General features: G+C 40.1%; 1 protein-coding gene across 1 annotated transcript in view; it reads left to right on the plus strand.

Moving 5' to 3' along the window:
* Window positions 1-1,932: 1,932 nt before the first annotated feature.
* hs3st1l1 (heparan sulfate (glucosamine) 3-O-sulfotransferase 1-like1) overlaps window positions 1,933-27,134 on the plus strand; it is a 35,039-nt gene continuing 9,837 nt past the window's right edge. The window contains exon 1 of the mRNA XM_031296857.2: window positions 1,933-2,395. The gene's annotated coding sequence lies outside the window, so the exon portion shown is untranslated. The remainder of the gene's footprint in view (window positions 2,396-27,134) is intronic.

Consider the following 27,134-nt stretch of genomic DNA (forward strand, 5'->3'; position numbering starts at 1 on the left):
AAATGAAAAGTTACCTTTTAATGGCAAGTGGAATTATTAACTCCACTACACGAGCACAGAATTATTTTTTATTAAGAATGGCAGACATTTTACATTCCACTCTCCAAACTGTTAACCCATAACTTGAAAGGGCTCTTTTGTGCTCAATTAAAGCTATTCGGATTCCCATGTCAGCTGCACTGGCGCTGACTAGACTGCTATTTCTTTAATGTCCCCATTTCCAGACATTGAGATCTAAATCCAGCTGCCGTCTTTTGTCGTACAAACACCATGCATTTTTAAGCAATCAAATACGATCTCTGTCTTTCTCCATCTCTCTAAAGGTGGACTGGGCTGTTGAAATATAAATGCGCCCTTCACTTGCCCTCCCTTTGGCTCTCCTTTTAGGAATCAGGCTACAACAGTAAGGATTCTGAGACTCTCCTGTAGGAAGTAGTCAGCGTAGTCAATGGGGATGTTAGACACACACACACACACACACACACACACTTCCATTATGGATGGGGATTTTGGATTCGCATGTCGCTCCCAGGCATATCTGACCCTTTCTTTGTAAAAGAGCTTTGTCTTTTACAGACATTATGTCCCACCTGTGAGGTGATGAGTCTGTTTTTAGACTTACAGATGCAAGGAGATGTTAACAGAGGGAGAAAAAAATCACTAAAGTTTGGTAGTATGTTAATTAGTACGGGTTAAACTTAGAGACAGACTGCTTTGAACCAAGAGAGAAAAGTTTCCTATTCATTGGGAGCAGAAAGAAATCAATAATTTCTGAGACCAGCATAACATGGAGATATCTGTAATGGGCAGAGAATAACACCTACCCACAGCCTTATAATGTACTGTACCTAGCACACACAGTCCTATGCAAATGCATATCTGCACACTGAGTAAAGACTGGAGGCACAATAAAGGAAAAACTTGAATAAGTGAGTGGAGAAATACAGCGGTAATAATGGCAGATGCTTCAAGGTGTGGGGGATTTCTCTTTTGTGTTACATTGTAATGTAAAGGCTCAAACCCAGGCTCGAGACGGGTAAAATAAATCTGTGTAAATTCGCTTCAATTCCCCTTTATTTTTTCTCATGTCACCATAATATTTCTACAAGCACTTATAGTGGAGTGATGCTTAGCGGTGATGCTATGATGGCCTTGGCATGTTCTTTCTGCTAACACTATGTCTGTGTGCAGTTTAATGTCTTGTTGTCTCCATGGTGTTATATCACACATTAAAGTTGGAGTTATATAACATCAACATTTCATATAGACTTTTTATTTATTATAGACATGCATTCAAAAGCTACTGGATAGACCAGAGCCCACATGAAGCTGGAATAATAAATAGTTCTCACTAGGACTGCATGACATGAGGAAAATATGCGATATGTGATAACGTTGTTCACATACTGAATTCAAGTCCCGCCAACATCAACTATATCAACATGTTTGCACTTGTTTTTAAAATGTGATTTTCTGTTTTTATTTTCTTATTTATTATTGCTGTCCATCCCTGTCTGTCTGTTATTTATTGTATGTTAAAGTGTATTTTTATGTGGCCAGGGCTCACTTGTAAAAGAGATTTTAATCTCAATGTGATTTTTCCCTGGTAACATAAAGGTTAAATAAAAAAAATCGCGACAACAATATTACCGGCGATAAATGAACAGATATTATAGTGTACTCAGTTCTGTTGCTCTCAGTATTCCACTGAATACAACACATTGCTTGTTGAATTAAAAACAAAGGAAATCATTTCCAACATTCTTTTATTGAACATATTAAACATTGAATTGAATTGATTGAATTCACCTGGCCACATACTGTATACAGTATACCTGCACAGGCAGAACAATAATACACTAACACAATGTGAGAGTGACAGTGTAAGTAGTCTCTCCCCGCTGAGAGTAGATGATTAGATAGGGATCATTGTGTTAAAGTGTGAACTGCAGCTCTGTACGGCTGGTGATTGCAGAGTATCAGTGAGGAGAGCACCTTTCCCTGATCATCTGACGGCAGAGCAGACGGCTCCTCCCCGCCCCCCCCCCCCCCCACCCCCCGTCTCTGCTACGCAAAGCAGCGGCTTGTTGGGCACAACTCTGCCCGGCGTTTCTAGGCATTAGGCTTGTCTGCGTGAGCTGGAGACGGGAATCGAGTTATCCGCCTTGAATAAACAAGGACTCCCGTTCCCTCCTGGTGTCTGCCTTTCAATGAATCAGTGATGAGAGTGGCCGAGAGGAGAGACGGACGCTTTTCTTGCTACTCTTCTATGTGGACCGGCAGTGCGCCAAAGTGCGCTCCGGGGTTCAGCATCATCACCATCACCGTCCTCCGCTCCTGAGATCAACCCAAACCCAAGAGGCGCGCTGAGATCCTGCCCGAAACCCCGTGCGAGGTAACCAGATTTTCTTGACACATTTCCTCTACTTTTGTCTGTGTGAAACACTCCGCTCCCTGAACGGAACGGCGGCTAACGCGCATGCTTTTTATGCTTTTTAACGCTTGAAATCTCCATGCAGCGTCTGACAAAAGGATGTTTTATGCTTTTTGAAATTCACGGGCGATTAATTTCTCAATTATTAAGATAGAATAAATCCAGAATCGCCTCGCAGCAAGCAGAGTCTCGGACATTTTGAAACATGATCATTCATTCATGTGAAATGAGTTGCCTTGTCTTTTCCCTGCAGATCCCATTTAAATCCTCCGTAATAGAGTATTGATCTGACTAATTAAAATGCTACATCCCATAAATTTGCTTTATAAGCTCCCGTAGGAGCAATCTCTTCACTAAAAACCCCTTGGGTTATGTCATATTACATAAACTTCACATTTACACTTTTAATGCGTTAAAAGTTTGGGCTAGAAATGTATTAAGTTAGTGTGTTTCAATCAGATTCAAATAACAGAAAGCTCACACAGACGCAAGTTCTACTTTTAGTGCTGAAGAATGGTGGATGAAAGACTAAAAAGTTGTCATGCTGTATCTTGACGTTAATAAGTATACGCTCAATTCAAAGGGCAGACACATACAGCTAATGGTTATTGCCACTTTCCTGTTCTTGGTGAAAGGCAGCCTTGATGTGCCATTGTGTTCCCATCAGCATCACATCTCCTATATCTCCTGTCTGCTGAAATTCCAGCAGCCACATACTCACGTCACAGGATGCAAATCACCACAGGCTGTGCAATTCACCTTTAATTATGAGCGTGTGGGTGTTGGCTTATGTGAGCTGGTGCTTCTAGCTGCAGCATTTCTCAAAAGGCATAAAGCGCATTACCCCCCCCCAAAAAAAAACCCAAAACAAAACAAAACAAACAAAATAAAGTATATATATATATATATATATATATAAATTTCCATTTTCCGTAAAATGGAAATTTGACCGGTCATCAAATGCCTCCAAAAGATAAGAGAAAGCTAATATTCAGTGTTAAACCGACTCCACACACACACTGGATGGTCACTGAACTCCTCCAGCTCCACGTTGGTTTACATGTCAATCTGCAACAGTGAGCAGCTGTGCGCGCACATTCTAAAGTTTTAATACCGTTGTGTATCCTTAGCGCCATGCACAGCTGTACACAGGTTAAACACAGTCTTGCAATTGTAACAGTTACTTCTTATGCATCGCACACTGAAATGACAGCTAAACATTTTCACTTACGACTAAGCCAAAGGAAAAACACCAGACACGTTTGTTCTAAGGCACAGTTTAAATTGCAGTACCACAGATGCACATGTTACCAGTGTGTTACTGTTAATGATGAAAAAAAAAGAAGTAAAGAAAAAGTAATCCCATCTTGGGGAAATTCAATGTTTTCACTGTTATTTTTTTTTAATTACACACACACATGCATCGGAGAGATGCCACAGTGATGGGGCTGCCACATAGTCGGCGCTCCAGGCAATTGGGCGGGGGGGGGGGTTTAATGTCTTGCTCAAGGGCACCTCGGCAGTGCCCAGGAGGTGAGCTGGCACCTCCCCAGCTACCAGTCCACACTCCGGACGGTATGATAATCTTCAGCAAAAAAAATCACGGTATTGCGGAATTGCAATTACAGCTTTAAAATGTATTATTTGGAATTGATGTCTGGATAAAAAATGACTTTCGTCAGAGCAGGGACTTGAACCGGACACCCTCCAGTGTCCAAGCTTTCTTCAATGTCCAGTACCAGGCTGGAGGATGATCTGAGTTTCACTCTGTCAGTTGTCTGTAGAGCATTTGTCACTGAACTGAGTCACTGATAACTGGCCAGGTTAACATTTTGTGGTTGGTCAAAACGCACACACACACTCGAGGGTGGCAGTTCTGTGCACCAGAGCTGTCTGTGGCGCAGATACGATAATATCACGATACTTATGTCTTTTAAACATATTGCGATATTCTGCGATATGTTGCAATTTATTACTGCCGAAATGTATTTTCCTAACTTCCTCGTGCACGCCGATGGTCACCCCTGCTGACCTCACCAGAAAAAAACTCAACTGCGCCATCTTGTGGACTGAAAAAGCAATTGATTATATTATTCTACTATTAAAAAGTTAAATTGTCAAGTGCAATTTATATAATAAAAGATCAATACTTGGTGTACGTGTATTGATACAGTATTGCCACAGACAATATTGCGATATTATGCTGTATCGATTTCTTACACCCCATCACTAAAACACAGGTGTGTGCACATTAGGATACTAATAAGATTTTGAAGTGTGTGTGTGTGTGTGTGTGTGTGTGTGTGTGTGTGTGTGTGTGTGTGTGTGTGTGTGTGTGTGTGTGTGTGTGTGTGTGTGTGTGTGTTTCACACCTCAACCCATATCTGACTGAAGATTTCGCCGCCGGGTGTTTGGAATAAGTTCTCTGATGAAATTCAAATGAAACGTGCTGTTTCTCAGCAGCAGCAGCAGCAGCAGCAGCAGCAGCAGCAGCCTCATCCCATTTTTTAAAAGTGGTTTTTAATTGGTGGGTATCTAAAATAGTTCCATTCTTTCACAGTCTTCAGTCATAAGCAGCACTTAGCAACCGTGCTCCTGAAAGTGAGGGCTGGGGCTGTTAATGTCCTCAAAATTAGGATACTATATGGGTCTAAGCTGTATGGTGTACGCGACTGTAAAGACACTGTAAGAGCCAATTAGTGCCCTTGGTATAAATAGGAACCAATCTTTGGTTCCTCGGGTGCAATCCGGAAGCACGTACAGTTTTTGACCACACGCACACACGCACACCAACACCACAACACCACAACACTACACAGGCATACATACAAGCAGTGATTTGTCTGGAAACCCAACTAAGATCTCGTGTAAATAAATGGAACCAAACGTTTTAACTGCAAATATGACTTGGACTTTCATTGATCAAAAATGTAAAAAGTCTATCTCTATCTGTGGAACAGCACCTCAGGTGCTTAAAGCTTGGGCTTAGCCTCTACAGACACACACTAGCTTTTTTTAAATCAGTGCTCTGCAGACTCTAGGCCATACCATAAACTTACTGGAGTAAATCCCCTTTTTTAATTCATTTTTGGATACACACAATATCAAACATTGAAAATGAAAGATCTGTGCTGAATTTATGAATTACATGTAAGCACAAATCTTAGTCAAAGTGCGGATGCTGAAAACAGTAAAATATAATACATGTATTATGATGAATGCAAAAATATATATAACTAAGGCAATTCCTGTAGTGAGAGATTAAATTGGTCAGAAAAGTGGCATACAGGCTGACAACATACTCTTTTAAGAGGATGGAGGAATAAAGGGGTTCCGTCAATCCATGATGACGGGTGGGGGTGTTCGGGGGGAGGGCATGCATTCATGTTGTGGATGGTGTGTTTTGTGTGCTGATTTAACAATTTTTTTTAAAAAAAGGGCGAAGGCTCACTATGGCAAAGGGGTGTGCCCTCGTTATTTTCCTCCCCGGTTAATGACCATGACTGTTTCTCTGAAGTTAAACTGGGACAGATATGTTGTTTGCTTTTGCTTGTCCTGAAAGCAACCGTGTAAGTAATGGTGGAGTTAAATAGAAGGCAGCGGGCTGGATGGTCTGTGGGATTTTCCTGAAAGTGTTTATGAGTCTGGTTGTAAAGACGATGGCGGTCGAGGGAGGTGTTATCATATCTAAATCCCCAAAGAAAACTCAAGGTGTTGTAGTGATTTATGACGGGACAAATATACAGGGTCAGCGGATGTTACTCCGTAATGTCAGGAGAGTTTCATGTGGGGAGGATAGAGAGAGGAGGTTGGGGGAGAAACTGTTTCATTATGTTTTGTTTGATGGAGTTTATCCAGTTGGCTTCACTTGAGCAAAGAGAGGGGGGGGGGGGGGGGGTCAAAGAGAAGAACGACAAAACAAGAGTGCACTGGAATTCCAAAACAATGGAATTGATATTTGATGAGGTTTTTTTAAATTCAAGGATGAAAAATATTTGCTGAGGCATACAAGGGTGTTTGTTAGAAATGCCTTTTTCTTTTTTAGTTAAATTTACTTTTTCGCTTTTTGTGGTTGGTGGGTTGATTCTCCCTTAGGAGATAAGAGCTCTTATGCAAAAAAGAATGTGCTCTCAAGGCCTTCATTTATGTAGTAAAGTCCAACTGAAATTTAAATTCAGTTTTGCTAAGAATTTCGAATATATATCCTTGGTTTTTGTTTTGACTCATATGCTTATTTAGTCAAAATTGCAGATTTAATACCGGAAAGAAGAGATGCAAGTCTTTATGTTTGTTTTTTCCTTTAAAGGGTAGCACCATCTACATTTGTGATCTCCAGGGGTCTTGAATTTTTGTTTTGAGCTGACACGTCGGTGCTGTAATTTGATTGGTGCATATCTGTACGGGCGGGCACTAAAAGTAGTTTGTAATACCTGTAGAGACACACAGGCAGTTGGGGACCAACTGGGGACCATTGTTGTTGTAGTACCACCTGTGACCTGAGCATTCTGTACATTGTTACGTAGTTACCTGTCATGATATGAAATCCCGGAGTAACATACAAAATACAGGGTAGAGTGTTGACAGAGTGTTGACAGTCTGTTCAATTGTCATCATCACAATCAAACCCATGACAGAAAAATGGCTAATGCTAGCTAGCCTAATTCCATTGCATAGCCTAATGTGAGACAAATACAGCATTTAGTGTTTGGGGAGCTGTCAATGACTCAGCAGGTGTTGAAATAATATGAACGATAAGTAACATCTAGAGGCAAGCTAGATTAACTAGCTTCTACTTTCCAAGTGGAAGCTAGTTAGCCTAGCAGAAGGCCCTAAGTGTATTATTCCAATGGGAAAAGTGAACGTGAACACAAATTATGACAGATAGTTAGGACCCATAGTTGGACCCATTCTTCACAAGCCACATATCTACAGAACATTCTGACACATCAGGAGAAAATTTACTTTGTTCGAGACCTGTTTCTGTCTAAGTAACAAACTCTCACGAGATCTTACAACACAGATAAGCTAACATCAGCTAACGTTCGCCAACGCCCTAACGAAACTAATGTTTGTAATTCTAAATGTGGCTTTTAGCTGTGTAATATGCTGTGTAATATTTACACAGCTAAATACAAATATAACTTCCATCCACACAATGTTCACTACACTTTCAAACAGGAAGGAAGTGTGTACCGTTTCATACCATTGGCACAACGTGTAATGTGCTATATTTAGGTATAGAGTATCTTTGGTTTCACTTTGGGAGTGTAATACATACTGAACAGCGTGATGAGTCATCCCTAATGTTGAATACATCACTAACGATACATCACCAATGATATTTGCACTGTTCCAACTTTGTATTGCAACTGTTGCACAGAAATGTCCCTCAGGATAAACCAAGTTTTATCTTATTTTATCTTATCTGATATGTGTGGTTGTTAAAAAGGGGAAAACTGGTATGTATCAACGTTAGACCCGTAGAGCCCTAAAGCTCAGATACTTTTTCCACAATTATGCCCCGAAAAAAAAGGTTTTATCCTCCTTCGAAAACAAGGTAAATGTGCACAATAGCTGCAGCATTATTATAGTTTAAAATTTCGGGACACAAAAGTGAGGAGAATTCAACTTTCAGCTTCACCTTTAGTAAATGTTCTCCTGTCAGAAACTAGCAGGACTGCTGACTATGGTGCAGGGTGAAGGAGTGGCTTTGTCTTGTAACCATAGCAACTGGGTTCACCATTGACCAGGTATGATTATTTCCATAATTTATCAAAGTTGTCAGCTGTCATGTGCGTGATGATTGACTTTGATCTGAGCTAATGATGTCTCTGTTCGTCTCCGAGAAACAGGACTTCTTCATTATGCCTTTAGCCTGAGCAGACTGTGTGTGTGATTTAAAAACTGAGCCGTTTGACCTAGCAGATTCTCCCTGCTTCTTGATTTTGGATATTTACACACCGCTATGATTAGGTTAACGGAGTACAATCACTCACCCAGCATTGTGATGGTAAAGTCATACAGAGGCTGATTTCTATGTGTGCCCTGCAGAGTTGGCTGGATCTCCTGTCTGCCTCGCCTGTGGACTGATTACTGATCAGACTAGCATTTCATAGCCTTGTGGGGGGAAATTGGATGATTAGCAACAACTTCATGCTTATTCCCCTACGTATCTTCCAGGCTTCCAAATCCCGTGGAAGCCATTGTTATTTTAAGGAGCTTGGCAATTGAGCATGGAAGCAAGCTCTAATTTTCCCAAGTCTTCGGAGATGTGGAGCGGCAGAAAGCTAGTGTTTTGGAGCTACCTCCCCTGCTGTTCATGCTTTTTCATGATGTGAAAGTGTGCAACTGAGTGAGGGCCGTGAAGCCGACTGCCAGGACCTCTTCACTCCCATCCTTGGTTCATACATAATAGATAAGTCACTATAACTTACAGTACAATAGGGGGATAACTAGGCTAATGCCCAGATTTGCATATTTGTGCCGAATTCCATAATTCATGAGTGTGCAGCAGGCAGCGATCCATGGAGCAAAGAGCCACCTTGGTCCATATGCTGTTTGCCATATCTCAGGGGCAGATAGCCACGTTGTGCACCAACAGCACAATATTAAAAAGTAGCATCAAAGCTTTCAATTCCAGACATTGGGAGCTGCGTCTTCATCATCAAAAGCCCCAGAGTCTGAACTCAGCCTTTGGGAAAGCCGTATTAACCGCAGGCAGAATCTGACAACAGAAACAGGCTTTTCGCTGTTTAATTTACTGTCTTTCTGAACTAATAGGTACGGGTTAGAAGTGGGTCTAAGTGCACAATATGATTTCCATTTTTTTCTTCAGGATTTTTTAAAAAGAATGAGCTGCAGACAGATAAATATTCCTTTATTTATATAAACTGTGCCAAACAACAGATGTGTCCTCTTATCAAAAATGCAACTGAAATTGTATTATATCTTAAATAAAAACAAATAATATAAAAGATTGATAATTAGATTTTTAATACAAACCCCATATCCATAAACTAAATAAATAGAAATGATCTATACAGACTAATAACACGTGACAGCAAAAGTAGAATACACCCTAGGCCGTTTTAAAATTGCATCGCGATTCATTTTTTTTAATCTCAAACCGGTTGTTATCTTTGCACATTTATATAGATTTTTAACCGATTCACGATGCATCGTTACATCCCTTTAATTTACTTTATTTAATTCTGCAGTAAAAGGCACAGGGTAAGAGTGGGTGAAAGTGGATATAGCAGAGGGCGGTGACACCCTCTAGTGAACACATTTCACGTGCCACTTTTTCATCAAGAGGTTCAAGAAAGCCTGATGCAGCCATCATGGCCAAGTGTTAGAATTACATTCATCATTCCACTTGATAACAAGCTAAATTATTTATTCATTACTTTTGTTCTCTGCCTGCCTCATATGAGCAGGCACACATCAGCCACATCCCTATTATTGCTGATTGTGTGTCATACGTAGATATATATATATATATTTTTTTAGATCACACCCATAACTTGTCATATTTGTCAGATTAATGGTATCTGTTGCTTCGGAGAGATCACGACCCCGTCATGTGGAGTGGGATTTGTTTTGATTCAGATGCCTCTGCTCTGCCATATGTATCAATTTATTTTGTGTGGGTGCGTGTGCGCTTTTTTTGTGCGTGTGAGACTGAGGAAGGGAAAGTAACAGATAGGGATATGAGATTTCCACTGGTTTCTGTTTGTGAAATATGTTACTCGTCTGTCTGGTACCCTGAGATCACAATATTTAAGAAACATTTTAATGAAATGATTTGACTGGAACGAGGCCTTTTCCCATTCATGTGGAGGTTTTAAGATAATCAGTTAATAATTCGTTTTAAGGCAGCTTTTTGAATGTTTAACATATTGAAAGGTGTCAGAACAACTGCTCGATCCTTATCAGTGCTTGTTATCTGATTTATACATCAAAACAAAGCATTTAATATTACAGTGTAGTGCAACTTATAATTCTTAACAGCAACCGACCAACAAACACAACATAATTTTTATGACTTTATTTTTAAGATATTATATTATTTGTTTAGCTGAAGGTGTTTCAATCGGCCTTATAATAATAATAATAATAATAATAATAATAATAATAATAATAATACTAATAATAATGATAATAATAATAATAATAATAATTTTTATTTATATAGTGCCTTTCAAGAAACCCAAGGACACTTTACAGAATTACTGTGGCTATACTAAAGGAGGTTGTAGGCTGTGGTGAATAAGTGGTGTTTCAGGAGTTTTTTTTTAAAAATGTCCAGGGATGTAGCATTTTGGATATCTACGGGGAGGGTGTTCCAGAGGGATGGGGCTGCAACACTAAAGGCTCTGTCTCCAAAGGTACAGAGTCTGGTGTGGGGAATGGAGAGCAGGCCAGCGTCTGAGGACCGCAGGTTTCGGGGTGGGGTGTATGGATGGAGGAGGTCGGAGAGGTACAGTGGGGCCAGGGCATGGAAGGATTTGTAGGTGAGAAGGAGGATTTTATATTTGATGCAGGACTTACAGTAATTGGGAGCCGGCGAAGGTGGATGAGGGTTGGGGTGATGTGCTGCCAGGTCTTGGTGTGGGCGAAGACCCTGGCGGCAGAGTTTTGGACATACTGGAGCCTGTCTAGGGTTTTGCTGGGGACCCCCTGACAGGATTATAGAGTGTGTGTGTTTGTGTGTGTGTGTGTGTGTGTGTGTGTGGTAAGTGCATTAGTAATTATATCTTTATGAGGACCAGTTTTACACTAGAAAAAGTCACCTTCCAAGTGCAAAAGCAAGTCTTACAGTTTTGTTGATTGCTTAAGCAATATTTTGAAAGCAGGGACAGGTTTTTCAAAACACTACACACAATTAGCAGAACACCTCAGAACCTTTGCAAAATGAAACAATCTTGCAAAAACTATTCACTAATTTATTAAATCCATACTTAATTCTGTTTGAACCAGTTACACACTGCTGTTGCTAACCTAAAATTCTACGTCTTAGTGATTAGAGTGCTGTAAATGAATACACAGAGAAAGTGCAAATATACAATAAGTTCACCAAACACTACACAAGACCAATGCTGCAGACTGAGGAAAATATAATTGGTAACACTTTACAATAAGGTACACAAAAAAATAGGTAGTTAATGATTAGTTACTGTTTTTCAAAGAGTAACGAATGATTAGTTACTGTTTTTCAGAAGGGTAGTTACTGTTTTTCAAAGAGTAACGAATGATTAGTTACTGTTTTTCAGAAGGGTAGTTACTGTTTTTCAGAAGGGTAACAAATGATTAGTTACTGTTTTTCAGAAGGGTAGTTACTGTTTTTCAGAAGGGTAGTTACTGTTTTTCAGAAGGGTAACAAATGATTAGTTACTGTTTTTCAAAAGTAAAAACAGTAACTACCCTTCTGAAAAAGGGTAACTAATCATTTGTGGTAACACTTTACTTGAAGGTATCTATAAGAGTGACATGACACTGTCATGAACACATGACACTGTCATGACACAGTCATGATATATTTACGCAGCTGATGGCTGTGTTTCACAGATTGGCTCATAGTTGTGGTAATTTGACCGTCAGTGCTTTGGAATTGCAAGGAAGTGACACATATACTTCTGTGTCTAATGAATACAAGTGTGTTTAGTGTGTTGCAAATCACTGTGTGTATTCTTTTGCAAAAAGTGTGAAGCTGACATTGTGCTTATAGTGGAGAACATCTGGGCCAATGTTTTGCTCTTCGAGTGTAAGGTCTTGAAAATGGTGTAATACTTTTGATTTCAGTGTGTGAGCAATCGTCAAAAACTGTAACCCTCAGACAGCCTTTTTCAAAGTGCTGTTTTGGGGTTTCCTAGGCTTCCCTGGGTAAAATCCAATTGGTTCTTGGAACAACTGCCACTCTGTTTACTTTTATACACGTCACTGTATTTCTTTTTTTTAGTTAAGATGTCCAGTTATCAATGTCAGTCACACAAAAGTGTCCCAATAGCTCCATGAGATGGTGCCATAAATGTTTCTGGAAGATAACAGCTTTTTTTGTAAGCACATGAAGCCCTTAACAGCCAGTGTACTTTATTTGCCCTTTATGTACCTTTAAAGTAGCCTGGCTCTGCCCTCCTACGTACTTACGCTAAATTTTCATTTCCCTTCAGTACTACGTCTGGATTTGCAGTATAGTCTTGGGTTTTCTCCAGCCAGATTTTGGCGGTCCAATCAGCGAACAGAGGGAGTGGCTGAGAACGATGACGTTGAGGCCGTGTGCTAGAGTTGTAGTACCATAATGGCGGCGGAGAAAGATGCGAGCGAAGCCATTCGGTCCGTTGTGGCAACGCTGCCAAATATCCATAAGTTAAAGCCCGAGCAAGAACAATCTTTGCTCAGTTTTGTTGGTGGCCATGATGTTGTGGCTCTCCTCCCCACGGGGAGTTTGATTTTCCAGCTCGCTCCGTTAGTGGTGAAGGAGTGGCTAAGGCGAACGCTAACGATGCTAAGCCGACGTCACGACCAAACGTTAGCGATTGGTTATGGCAGATCCAGAGTGGCTCTGGGCAGATCCAATAGTTTTAAACTTCAACAGAGTACCCGTCTTCAAGGAAGTTAACACTTGTCAATGGAGAGAGGCCAGACTCTCTGTAAAAATGAAACGTACGAGAGTCTGGTAGGACCAGGCTACCTTTAATACCTATAACATTGAATACATTGTTAAGAATTTAACACAATATTCCACACCTAGACTCCACGTTTTTGTGATTGCATCATTCCATCACATGGAAACACACTGTTTTATATCTTGTGCATTGGTTTAAACACACTTCCCTAAGACTTACTTGCAATGTCTTACACAACATGCTTGTAGAAGAAAAATAATCTAAAATGTCAAAACTCCAGCAACACTTGTAGCATTAAGAACAATTTTATTGTGAGACCAACACGCATTGGCCTGGGGCCTTTGTCAGGGTTACTGGAGTTTCAACCCCCTTAAAAATTCACCCTGCCATATTTGGTATCTTTGGAAACTTTGGGATCTCCACAAGAATCTAAAATAAAGTTCTGTGGCTTCACAGCATGAGCTTGTACTTTGACTGGGATTGAAGAAGTTAAATCTGTAAACATACTGTTGACTGCTGTTGTACTCGTTGATTAGAGAACCTTTTTGTAAAGAACTAAAGTTACTAATTCAGCTTTAATCCACGAGGCAACTGAAGCCATTTCTCTCCTTTGTCTGCTCCCCCCGTTCTTTACACATCAGTGGTAGTAATATTAAAGGAGCAAATGAATACTCATGAGAACAAAATGTCAAGCATTGGTCGGTCCTGCGGGCTCGCGCTCTCGCGCCACCACCCGAAGCAACATTTGACATTTGTTCCAAAGGCAAAGATCTGGGTTTGTCTTAACATGAAATTTGATCTTTAGAGACATTGATTTAGGTTTATTGTGGGAAGGTCACACACCTAACAAAGGCAGCGTAGACAGTCTGTGCTTTGATTTCTGAGTTACAGAGGAGATGGAAATAACGTCCTCGCAGTGTGCGTCAGATCAAAACATTTAGCCCTCATTAAGTTTTTAACACAAATAAGCTCTAGTTTCTTGTTTTACAAATATATGTTCTGTTAACAGTAAGTAACCTAAGTAACACAGGACTCTCTCTCTCTCACACACACACACACACACACACACACACACACACACACACAGGAAAGTGATAGGCACAGATTAGTCTGCAGAGAAAGCTATCTTACCAGTGTTAATGATGCCTCAGTCATGCTTACTGTCGAAGGGTTTAGCAGCCATCTCTTGAGGCTGTGCAGGGAGCTGTCCGTGGTGCTGAATGAGACTATTGAGCACCATGTTGTGGCACTTATCCACTGCGGCTCAGCTCAGCTCGGCTCGGCTCGACTCGACTTGGCCGCGGTGCCCCGTCCTCCTTTTTCCATTGCAGATTTAGTATCGCCTCACACGTGAGGCGAGCGTGGCTGGTCGTCATAGCGACTGCCGTGACCTAACGCATCAAAGGTGTGTTGTTTTTGATTCTCGACATTTGCCAGAAGACAAATTTTGTTTCAAAAGAAGCTGGAGGTGGAAAAAAAAATACAGCTGGCTAAACTATTTAAAAAATGGCGGGTTTGTTCAGGACACCACCGTTTGTCGCTAGCAATGATGATGCAGTGATTAGTGACGATTCTCTCTGACCAATCAGTAGTCTGCAGGTTTTCACGTCACCTTTTGATATCGCCTCAGCTCGTTTGGAACCTCGACGGAGGTGATACTAAAAAAAGTACCTGTTGGCAGTTACCAGGGACTATTTTTTATAATGGAAAACCAAAACAGGCGAGTAGAGTCGAGGCGAGTCGAGCAGGTACCATGTAATTGAAAAACGCCAGACCTTCCTCCACAGAGCTGCGGAGGAGGGTCTGGCAAGTCTACACAGCATTCCGGGATGGGAGAAAAACGTGCTCTGGTTTATTTGCATTTCTTTAAATCAATCACAATCAAAGAATCAAGACAAAGCCACGGTGCCTCTGCAAAATAGCCTCAGGAAGGAACTTGTTTTGGTGGAACATGTGTACATAGGGAGGCGAGCTCTGGAATTAAAATGGCTGTCAAGTGTGAATCGACCAGAGTTTAGAATGCCAACACAAAGAAAGCAGAAGGTGAGGGACATCCGGCCGAAAATGAGGGACATCCGGCGGAACCAGAACTATCCATAAATGAAACGTTGTCGATATAGACTAGCATCATGGTAGCGTAGAGGCCCAATTTTTAGAAGATGGCCCTGTCGTTTTAACCTAAATCCCAATATAACTGGTTAATGTTTTTGGCTTGCTTTTACCATATGTGACAGTCTGGCCATATAACGATACAATCAGCATTGATCTGTTAAAGATCCCTAATTTGGAGCTCCTTCCGATGTCGGAGACATTCAGATTATAGCTTCCTTTTGATTCCTCCATGTTCTTTTTTCAAAGTCATTTATTTTTTCCATTTCAATTGAGAGCATTTTTGTTTACTCACTCTAATCTTGTAATTATATCATTCCCACCCCCACCCCCACCCACACAAATCTACAGTATTTGTGTAGCAGTTGTTCAGTATGTTTTGCACTGTTTCTTTTTTTTTTTTGACCAGTTAATAATTATGATAGTTAATTAAAATAGATAATTATGAGCAGCAATAAATTGGATGTAAGAGGATAGTGATGACTATTTTCATATTTGCTTTTAGTTTTCTATCATCTAGGCAACATTAAAATAACATTATCTCCTAATTGGGATTCAAACGAATGACAGTAAATAATACACAGACTGAAATGATTTTTTTTTTTAAAGCTAAAAGGTTTTTTCTCCCTGTTGACTAGTATGTTGAAGTAAAAGAGGATGATTAATTTGCAATATGCATTTAGTTCAAATTTGTGCTCCAGTATTCACATATCATTTACAAAACCACTTACTAGTCTTCATTTTAGTGTCAGGTAAATATTTCATGCATGCATGTTCAATTGATGTGTGTATGCATATTCCATTATTGGAAATACTTTTGCTCCTGTAATGGGGCTTTGCTCCATATTTGCTCATATTTGAGTATCGCACAGGGAGAAGTTGACTTTATATTTGATAAGATCTTTTTGTTGGTTCAAAGAGTGAGTGTGTGATAAAAACTTAACAGGATAACTCGGGGAGAGCTTAGCCCAATAACATTCAAACAGATGTTTTTGCCACTCACCTTCACAATGAGCTTTCATCCCACAGCTGCTTCTTTACATCATCCCCCTTTAATAAACTGTAGCAGGATTACAAGGTATGGGCTGTGATCTGCTCCAGAGGTCTGGAGCACAGTGGGGATTAGGTATGGCATTTGATGTCAGCTTCCAAGGTTTCAAAGAATAATACACCATCCTCATTTCATCACTATATGTAAAAGTACAGAGAAGGTGGTTTTGGCTACTGTCCTCGGGTCTTCTGGTTTATAGCTTTGAAGGGAAGTTGACGAGTAGGAGTATTAAGTCCAATTCATGTATTTTGAGCCGAAACAATTAGTCAATGAATCGATTAATAGGCAGAAAAATAATCAGCAACAATTTTGTTAGTTTATTAGTTGTAGTTTTCAGGCAAAAAGGCCAAAAGTTCAGCTTCTGAATTGTGAATATTTTCTGGCTTTCATAGTGTTATACGGTAAAAAAAAAGAGTTATATTATTGGGGTTTAGGCAATTGCAGACCGTCCTGACCCAGAAAACAACAGTATCGGCGGATTGTGCATGTAGTATGTAACGACACATATTTACGTTTTTTGTTAGGCAACGACCTCTCGTGGACATAGTAATTATTGCGAGAGCAAACAAGAAAGTAAGCTGACAAAGTATCTGAGCGCCCAATTCCGCGTAAGGAGGTAGGTTGGGGTGGTGGATGGGTCAAACAAGCACAGGACTTTTACCCAGGATATCAGGGTTTGTGTCCCGTGTGAGACCAAAAGCCAACTGTCACTTTTTGAAATAAAGTTAAAGAGTTTTACCAACCTTAGTTTGTGACGCAATGACATTCGTAACGTCACGTAACATCCTCATTTTAGTAGTTTTATGTGACTCCTTTTAAGTCAAACTAGTGCTGGGCGGTATGACCAAGAATTTGTATCACGGTATCTTTTAAGATTCTGGCGGTTTCAAGGTATATCACTGTATTTTCTTTCTTTTGCTTGACTGGGCCTTTGTAATGGCTTATTCTACTGTCAGGAGTGCATAGAATAAAAAAAACAAAAACATTTCAATGTCATCATGTTTACTAAAAGCTTTTATTACTAACGAGTTTGCTTGGCTCCACAACCATTATACAGTAACGTTATATCGCGAATGCATGAAACAGTTACAGAATCTGAACTATTTTTATTGTGCAAACTGCAAAGTTGTAAAATAAACTTAAATTAAATAAATATACATACCAACAATTTTAACATTGCTTCCTTCCAAAACAAAATAGTTTTTAAGATTGCTGTATTACCTTGACCACAGGTAACGTTAGGTTGTTATAGAAAAGTGGGCGACTGAATGTAGCTCCCCTGTCATGTGATGTTTAAATAACGTTATTACTGCGAGGCAAGACATCTTAAATCCAGAGTTTTAATCATTGCTCTGAACCCGTCTTACTCGACAGTCTGTAGCGAGACCGTAGGTGGATTGTTATTGCGTTCATAATGTTGTTCAGCTGCATGCTTGAGGTGAAATGTCTTTAACGTTAGCACGGCCGAGTAACGTTAGCATGGCAACAACAGTGGCTAAATTAAGTCGGATTTTTTTTAAACAAAAAACTTCAGAACAACAGACGTTTTGCTCTATCTCTGGTCTTTTTTCATCCTCTATCTTTCTTCTCTGTTCTTGAAGGTGCAGTGGCAACAGGAGCCTCTCCCAGCTTGACAGAGTGTTAGGTATACTGCTAACATTACCTGGCTGGCTAGCAGCTATAATGTTATCAAGCATGCCATTCGGCGGTGTAAGTTGATGAATGTACAGTTATCAAGTCAGATTTTTTAAAAACAAAAAACTTCAGAACAGCAGACCTTGTTCTGGTGTATCTCTGGTCTCTTCATCCTCTAACTTTCTTCTCTGTTCTTGAATGTGCAGTAGTGACGGGAGCCTCTCCCTGCTTGACAGACTGTTATGCTAAAGTTACCTGGCTAGCTAGCAGCTATAATGTTCGGCGGTGTAAATTGGTTATAATAAAAACCAATAAAAAAATAATTGTTACAAATTGATTATGTCACCAATTGTTGTGTGCTATAGTGTTGTATCCTGTTAAAGAGAGTTAGTTTTGGGTTATTAATTGTTGTGTTATAAAGTTACTACCATGAGTGAGAAGGGTACGCAGTTAACAGGGGTCCTCTTCTCAATTCACTTGCAGTTTGTTTCGCCGTAGCGCTCTTCTCAGCAATGCACTGGAATTATAGTGTATAAAAAATTCATATAATTTCAGAAATTATGGTAAAAACTGGTATACTGCCCAGCACCAAGTCAAACCCTGATGTTTTACTAACCATAACTAAGTAGTTGTGTTGCCTAGCATAACAAGTTCCGTTTCACAATGTCACATGATTAAATTTTCCACCGTTTCCACTGTTTAAAACGGCCAACGTGCGGCAGTAAATATAACAGTCTTAATGTCGCTTTGTGAGACACTGGCAATCAACCTATTCTGTCTTTTAGCTATGAGGATGTGTTAGCTATTGTGATGGTCATTCTTCACTTTTTTCTGACATTTAATAGAATGAATAATAAATAAATAATCATCAGTTTAATCAAATATATATATGTTTTAAGTCTAGCACTTTGAACTACCAAAAAAAGCTTCCCCCAATTCAAATTTAAGCGTAATATTATGTACTATATACAATGTAGAAATGTGCATACAGTCTACTCCACCAGCCCCAGTTCCTGTTCCCCAGGTTCAGTGTGCAGATCAGTTGTTATTCCTACTTTGCTCTCTAAAGCACTGCTATTCTGTGAGGTCGGTTTGACTTTTTTTACTCCCTGAAATGGGTGAAGTCACTAGAGAGGTTCTTTGAACTGTATTCTGCACAGAGAGGTTCGAGCAGCGGCATGTGTGCATCTGTAATTTCCAGAGCAACAGATGCAGTTTCATCCGCCTGTAATTTAATGCAAGGAGCACACCACATGTGAAAACTCATTGGCCAGCAAATGAAACCATTACCTCCCCAGTTGGAGTTAAATACGGAGAAATGACTCATTTAATGTCTGATTACTCCTTAATACAGCAATCTAAACAATAGCAACCACTCATTCCCACAAGTAAAGTCTGCTTCTTTACAAGATATGGGTGGCAATTTGCTTGTCAGGGTCACAGTAAAGTTTTATTAAAAGATGCACGCCAAGTAAGCAAAATAATTCATCGGTTCGGATTCATTATGACATGGCTCTCTAGTCTGAAGATTTGTCTTCATTATCCAGCCAAACACCAGGCAGATAACGCTGCCTCATTTGCTTTCCGAGCCTCAATTTTCCCTGAACGATAATGCGGCTTCTCTTTTGTGCGGCTGTGGTAAAGACACGCAAGCCATTTTCAATATGCACGCAGGATTACAAAGGTTAATCATCAATTTAAAGCTAATCTTTTGTTAAATACCAATAGAAGCATGATGTGTGCTCGAGACAGATATAATCAGGCAAAGCCCAAAACAACCCTCTTTCCAAATGAAGTGAAAGATGGTTAATCTAGGCTTTACAGCAGGGGTTGATTAGCAGAGAAGGGGAGGATGGCATCACACTTCTCCACTAATGTTCCATTGTTCCACTGTTTGCTAAATTAAGCTGTCAAATTCTTTTGGGCTAACTTCAGAAAACTGTCCCACCCCTTGCCGTGCTTTTATGTGAGGAGAATTAGGTTGAGAGGGTCACACACCTAAATTTTTCTCGCCAAGGTAAAGTGTGTTCAGTCCCAATCTGTTTCCGCTTTGAGGAGCCTACAGAGGAAAATTCATGTAATCTTGCTTCATTGTTGCTATGGAGTTGATATAATTATGGAGTTTTAAAATTATGCAACCAAGGACGAGAGCCCTCTTCACCCGTCTGGGAAAATGAGTAATTCATTTTTGCCTTTTTTTCCTCAGTTAATATGCAGGCGACTGGGAACACAGGGTCCTAGTCATTATCTGGTCTGGTCTGGGGAAACCATGTCTGCCAAGTTGGCTGATTAAACATTTGAGCTAGTTCCTTTACATTCCACCTTGTTCATAATTGTCAAAGGTGGCACTTCATGATACCAGAACGAGATGACAAAAGGGTTCCATTGGTTATTAAAGTGTAGGAAACAAAAGTTCTATATTATCTTGTTGACTATTCAAATAATCTCAGGACAAAACAATGTATTTCCTATTAACCACAAGCCATTTAAGTCTCTTGGGCAGGAAATTACAATAATGGGAAATAGAATCAGCTGACCTTAATGGCTGAGGCAGTAATTCCATTGACAAGGTAGACTCCTTTAATAAAGATAAGCCCCTGAGAAAATCAATAACCTGAGCTAATTTCCAAAGGACTCCAACTCGTCTAGACAAACGCCGTATTCACACCAAACCAAACAAGCCTCACAAACCCATTAAAGGCCCTTTTTCATTGATATTGCTGTGAGAACAAAACAAGGCTGTTTTTTTCACCTTTTGCTACAAGAGTCAGTGACACAGCAGGCCAACAAGCAATCCTGCAGATGTCCCTTTTGCTGCTTCTTTTTATCCCCCCATTAGGCCTTCGATGCCGGGTCCACAAACTTCTCTAATTAAGAATTCGTCTTCAGCAAATTCACCCATAAAATGGCCCTTGCTGCAGAACGTGGGGTGATAAAAGGCGTTATTGGGCCTGCGACCTCCTTTGGCTCTTATCTCCCATAAACACTTCCGTTGGTTTTACAGGGCCATGGAGGCGGCAGAAAGAGCAATGAGCCAAAGGGGAATCGTGGGGGACTGATGACTTATTCATGAAGAATGGCGCATCATGAGGGCACAGATGAAATTGACAGTGAGAAGTCCTAGTACTATACGCTGTTATGTAGTTCTGATAAGACTTGTCTTGTGCTTGAAATAAATAAATGTTGAAATGTTGATTGAAGATTCATCTTAGGCCTGGGCTTTATTTTCAACAACCACTAAAGTGGTGTTTTTAACTATTGTGTTGTCTTCCATTGGACCATGCACTTGTCGTCCTCCTGGGTCAAAACTGACATTTTTCTCTTTTTCTGACATTTTTGTCTCTTTTTTCGACCCTTTTGGCGCTTTTTTCAATGTTTTTGGCCCCTTTTTTTCCCCCCTTTTACACTTCCTTTAACTACCATGTATGAACACCACTTAACACCAACTTATTACTAGTTTTACACTTATTTTTGGAATTCATGGTCAATAAACCTTATTTATAGGAAATTATACCTAATCCTGGAGAAAAAAAAGCAAAAATTATGAATTATTCAGATTAATAATAAAGGTAGGATGATCACAGAAGGGATCGAAACACAAGATTTTTTTTTTTTTTCAAATGCAAAAAAATTGAACAAAACACCCAAAATTCAATGAAAGTAGAGATCCGATCTTTTGTCGTACTTGGGTAATTACAATTAGGTAGAAACAAAGAAACCCATATTTCTGATATAGATATTTAGAAAACGGGTCAAATTTGACCCAAAGACAACACAAGGGTTAAGGATTAAACACAGAGTGCTGGTTCGTTGGGGGATATTAAATACTACATATACGTCATTAGCAGTGTTGGGAAGGAAACTTTGGAAATGTTATAGGTTGCCGATTACAAGTTACCCTGTTTAAAGTGTAATAGTGGTGAAAATACTTTATCAAAGTAATGTCACTTATTATGTTTAAGTACTTTTTGATTACTTTTCAAAATTTTTAATGACAGCTTGAGAGGCAATGTAACTGTCAGACGGGTGGCGCTTAAAAATTCAAACAAGAGAACCAATCGAAAGCATCAGAATAGCATCAAACTTTACTAAACGGCTTTAGCTGGAAATGGCAAATGAAGACCTTGTGCACATGATAAACATGCAAAGCAACACAACGAATAATATTCAACATATAGCCTAACTTTTTACAGAAAATATTCAAATGTAATCATGAACATTTTCATAGGTAGCTGTAATTTAATTACACGTTTTTCCCCAGTAACTGTAACGGATTTCAAATACCTTTATTTTGTAATTAAATGACCTAACGCCATTACATGTTACTCTCCAACACTGCTCTTTAGCCGTACCAGGGCTCCAACGTTCGTTCATACCAGCAGCGACGATGCTCTGCTCTGCTATGAAAGTCACCCTGCTGAAGTGACATGATGTTTTATTCCCTCTATCTTTTTAACCTGATTCTGTCACATCCCCCAGAGCTGCACATGCACGGATATTGTCATTAAGTCAGAGACAGGTCTTTCCAGCTGTTTAAATGAGTCTGAATTATTTACATGCATCTCACCTCACAACTTTGTCTTCCTTTCCATGTGCATTTAATTCAGTTAACAGGAGTGACTTCATAAAAAAAGATTTTTTTTTCCCCCTAACCTCATCTCAGTTCAGCGTGCTCTAGTGATTTTAAATGATGACAAATCCCACCTCGCCATGCAGGCCGAACACCAGACGTGTATGGTAGGATTGCATTGGAACCTCTGCTAGTGTTATGTTTGCCAGGGAGAACAAGAGCAGAAAATAAAAAGTAGCAGAGATAGTGCCAACACTTGTGATTAGCCTTCCTTGAAAATGCGTAAACACAGCCTCGCTGGGAGTGGAAACTCGGCTTAAAAGCAGGTGTAGAGCCCAGCTGGCACTTTCCATTTCCTCTCAGGCAGAGTGAAAATTTTGCATTGAGGTAAGGCCGACTAGCTGCCTGGTGCCACATTGACAGTGGTGTGGAGCAGCGCAAAAGGCAAACGCTGTAAACAATGTAATGATAGAGCGTAGGACACCCGCATGCCGCTATGATGGTTGACATCCTCCCCCATCTCTGCCCAGCCAGACCTTTGAACCCCCTCTCTGCCACAGAGGCGGAGACTAGGCACCAGGAAATGGAGCTGGAGCTGGAGATTGTTATTATAGATAAACACTTCCCTTTCGATCTAGTTTGCCCTGCAAGTACTGTAGGGAATTACAAGGATGTTGCTCAAAGTTGGCCACTGATTTTATTTGCCTCCAAGGTGCCACTGTGCACAGTCACAAACTGTGCTCAGCATCATTTGCTGAGCATAGTTTGTGTCCCCGTCGATGGTCATGATGAGAATACATTTCTATATTTGTAGAGCTGAAGCCCATTTGTCAATCGACAGAAAATGAAATGGAAACAATATTTTGATACTCGCTTAATCAAGCAAAAATGGCACTCAAATGTGAAGATTTGCTATTTCTGTGTGTCATATTATTTTGGGCTGACATTTGAGGATGTCATCTTGCGCCCTCAGAACCCAGTTTCTGACCTAAAATACTTGACAGATTAATTGATAAAGAAAAATAATCATTAGTGGCAGCCCTATATATTTGTTAAGCTATATTTCAAAAGGCTATTGGAGTGTGAATGTGTGTGAAAGTTTATCTGATGAGCAGGTGGTACCTTGTACGGCAGTCTCGGCCACCAGTGTATGAGTGTGTGTGAATGGTGAATGGTTCCTGTACTATGTTAAAGAGCTTTAAGTAGTCGTTAAGACTAGAAAAGCGCTACATAAATACAGATATTTTTCTAAATGTACCATGATTTATACTCGTCTACTTATAAATCATAGGATTGCACTTTTTCCAAGTCTGTCTATACACTATAGTCAGGTGCCCATATGAACATTTAAACAGGTTTTGCCTGCTGTAATAATTGCTCCTGTTTGTACTGGACATTAAAAGATCCCTTTCCTAATGCATTTACAGTGTAAGTATTGGGGATAAAATCCACAGTCGTCATACAGACTGCATTAGTGTGAAATGTGTTTCCCTGGACAGTGAATTAATGAATGAATGAATGATTTTTTTATTTCCGTGTCTTCCTTACACGGCCGATCCATTATAGGATTATTCAGACACATTTTAAATAAACACTTTCTTAGTGCTGACACTAACAAAATATATACATAAAAGGTTACAAAGTATAAAACAAAACAAACAAGTCAATAAAGAGTAAATACAGGTAGGGTTCTAACATAAAGTTAACAGTTCAACATAAAACCCTTTCAGACCAAAACAAATTATAATAGAAGTTATTGTTTGTACAAGTACAACATTAACATATTAGGAAGATACTGTAGGTATTCCAAATAAGTAGTAAAGAAGGAGAGACTGGAGGGAGAGCAAGAGAGAGGGAGAGAGAGAGGCAGACAAACAGAAAGAGACGTGTGTGTTTACATAAGTACGCTTGAACATTCATGCACTAGGCAACTTGATGCTCTGCAAGATCTACTTCATGAGCCCACTACTGTGCATAAGTTGTATATTTCCTTCTGTTCCAGGCTTTATGTACAGTATATAATTAGATATGGCAAATATGTGGTTATACAGTGTTTCTCTCTTGAGCTGCAGTGGGAGGTTAGTAGCAAAAACAAGACATTTTGTGCTGAAAGGCTAACTTTGGTATGAACAGGAGAAACGATAACAACAAAACCTGTTTCAGTATATATATATATATATATATATATATATATATATATATATATGTGGGCTCATATTAGACAGGCTTTAAAAAGTGTGAACCAATCCTTAATGACATGTTTTGGATATGCCTGCTACAAAACACAATTAAAAGAATGACTTGGCAAGTTTCAACCTACGCAGTCCAATCCCTCTGATCGTTTAACAATCAATGAGCAGCACGTGAGGCGACAACTTGATTCACTTATGCAGATGAGGTAGCTTCATACTGTGAGTAAGTTCCACTTTAAGGTCATTTGCTGTGGCTAAAGGACCTTCCAGACTGTGTGTGTGTGTGTGTGTGTGTGTGTGTGTGTGTGTGTGTGTGTGTGTGTGTGTGTGTGTGTGTGTGTGTGTGTGTGTGTGTGTGTGTGTGTGTATGTGTGTGTGTGTGTGTGTGTGTGTGTGTGCGCGCTGTCTGTGTCAGTCTGATACTCTTTTCCATTCCTGATCTGCATATCTCACAGTTACGCTTCATTGATCTGTCATTCGCACGTACTGCAGACACCAATGAATCTAATCCTGGCTGTGCACTCATGTGACAGTCAAGTCATGTACTCTGGGGGGTCAGTTGATGTCTGCTCTCTGACTTTCTCCAACTAGATCTCACTTTTCTGATTGTCAGTAAGAAACTATACATGCTATAGCTATAGCTGTTTTGTGCCAGCCTCTCTTCTGCTCACTGTGTATCTGTGTAGTAAGAAGTAAGGTCTGGCTACACAACAGATACATTCCAGGATAGCAGAAAAAAACGCTCTGACTTGTTTGAATTTCTTTAAAACCAATCACAATCGTCTTGGGCGGCGCTAAGCTCCGGACGCAGCGACGGTGGCTCTGCGAAATAGTCCTGGGAACAAGGACTTGTTTTCGTGGAACATTTGCACCCCACAAAAGAAAACGCCACATACGGTATTAAATGAAGTTAACCGTTCACACAAAACAGGAACGTTAACTATTTAAATTAGTTGCATACATGGTAAACATAATTTGCTCTTACCAGTGTATCACCGTGTGAACAACTTGTTCCATAACAAATCCCCTCCAATCTCCCAACGTCCCAGTTAGATAGTAAATTTCACTACATCTGGCCATATAGAGGGTGCTCCCTCTTGTGTGTTTACTATGTGTGCCGGTGATATCCCGCTGCTGCATCAGCATGGAGCACCATAACCTGTACTGACACATCTAACTGTATAATGCTTGGACCTCTGATGTGAGCAAACACAGGACGCTCCTGTATGAAACGGCTTTAAGTTGAATGCATTATTATCAGCTCGCTAGCTGCAGCCTGCTGTGGAATCACTTGGCAGCCAACAACACATGCACACGCAGAAGGTCCAAAAACCTAGAGTTCTGCAGTGCTGAATACATATTTGTGATGGCAGGAAAACACTGGCAGATCTGTGGCGTGCGCCTACCAATAGCATGCTGTCGTGCCAGAGCTCGAGAGCTTTTCCAAGTTATGTAGAACTGCACACACCAGCTGTAGTTAGGGGAAATAAACACAGGATATCTTAGTTGACCTCCTCGAAAAAAATACCATGCCCCTATTGCACATATTGCATATATACTTTGGATTTGGAGTTGTGTTCAAATATCAACAATCTTTGCGCAGCATTGCTTACTGCACCTTTAATATGTATTACATGCTTTGCCCTTGAGTACAGCTTACCCAGTGCATAACTCAAAGCTATACTAAGGTGAGAGTGCACTTGATGTGTTACTTAATGCTGTTCATAAGCGGTAAGATTGATGCAGTTTAATAAACAACACTACACAATCATAAAATTCTCCAAACATTATGCATTTGTCTGCCCTTTCCTCATTAGAATTGTGATATCTTTGTCAGCTCCCAGCAGGCCTTCCCATAGTTTTTCTCATTAAACTATTCATCAGATAGGCCTCATCAAAGATTAAGAGTATCCTCACAGTTCATTACAAGATGCCCTGCTTTTTATTTGATGAAGTAATTCATCCATAATGTATGTGTGTATATTGCAGTTTTGCAGGATGCCTGCGAGACTGCAGAACAGCATCGGCTTTTCAAAGGATTAGACCCAATACAAGGAGAAGAGAGAGTAAAGTCGGTGCATTTGTTTTGATCGAGTGTTCCCTCTGTGCTGAACTGGTGCAATTACTTTCAGTGGAGGATATCAGACTCATCGTGAGAACGAGTACAGGCTTGATGGGAAAAGCATGATAAGAATTACAGTAGCATTAAATCGGTGGAGCAGAATTAGCTTTGTCTCGGAGCCGGTGATGAGGAGGCTGTTGCAGCGGGGAGATCTCGACGCTGTGAAAAGCATAGGTGCTTTATCAGAAGTGGCAGGCTGAATGAAGATCATCAGGCCATCATTTGATTGAATTCTTTCTCATAGTCTTGTTGTTTCTGACAGACCACGGAACACTTCCCTGAGTGAGTCAGCGTCCTTGGGATTGGTTGCCTCCACTCATCCAAGGGTGATGAGCAAGTCAGCCTATTTTATCTGCGAAAATGCCTCCTGGGAATCCAGACAATGTCAGTTGATGC

Source organism: Sander lucioperca, chromosome 15, assembly GCF_008315115.2.
Source record: "Sander lucioperca isolate FBNREF2018 chromosome 15, SLUC_FBN_1.2, whole genome shotgun sequence".
Taxonomy (NCBI): Eukaryota; Metazoa; Chordata; class Actinopteri; order Perciformes; family Percidae; genus Sander; species Sander lucioperca.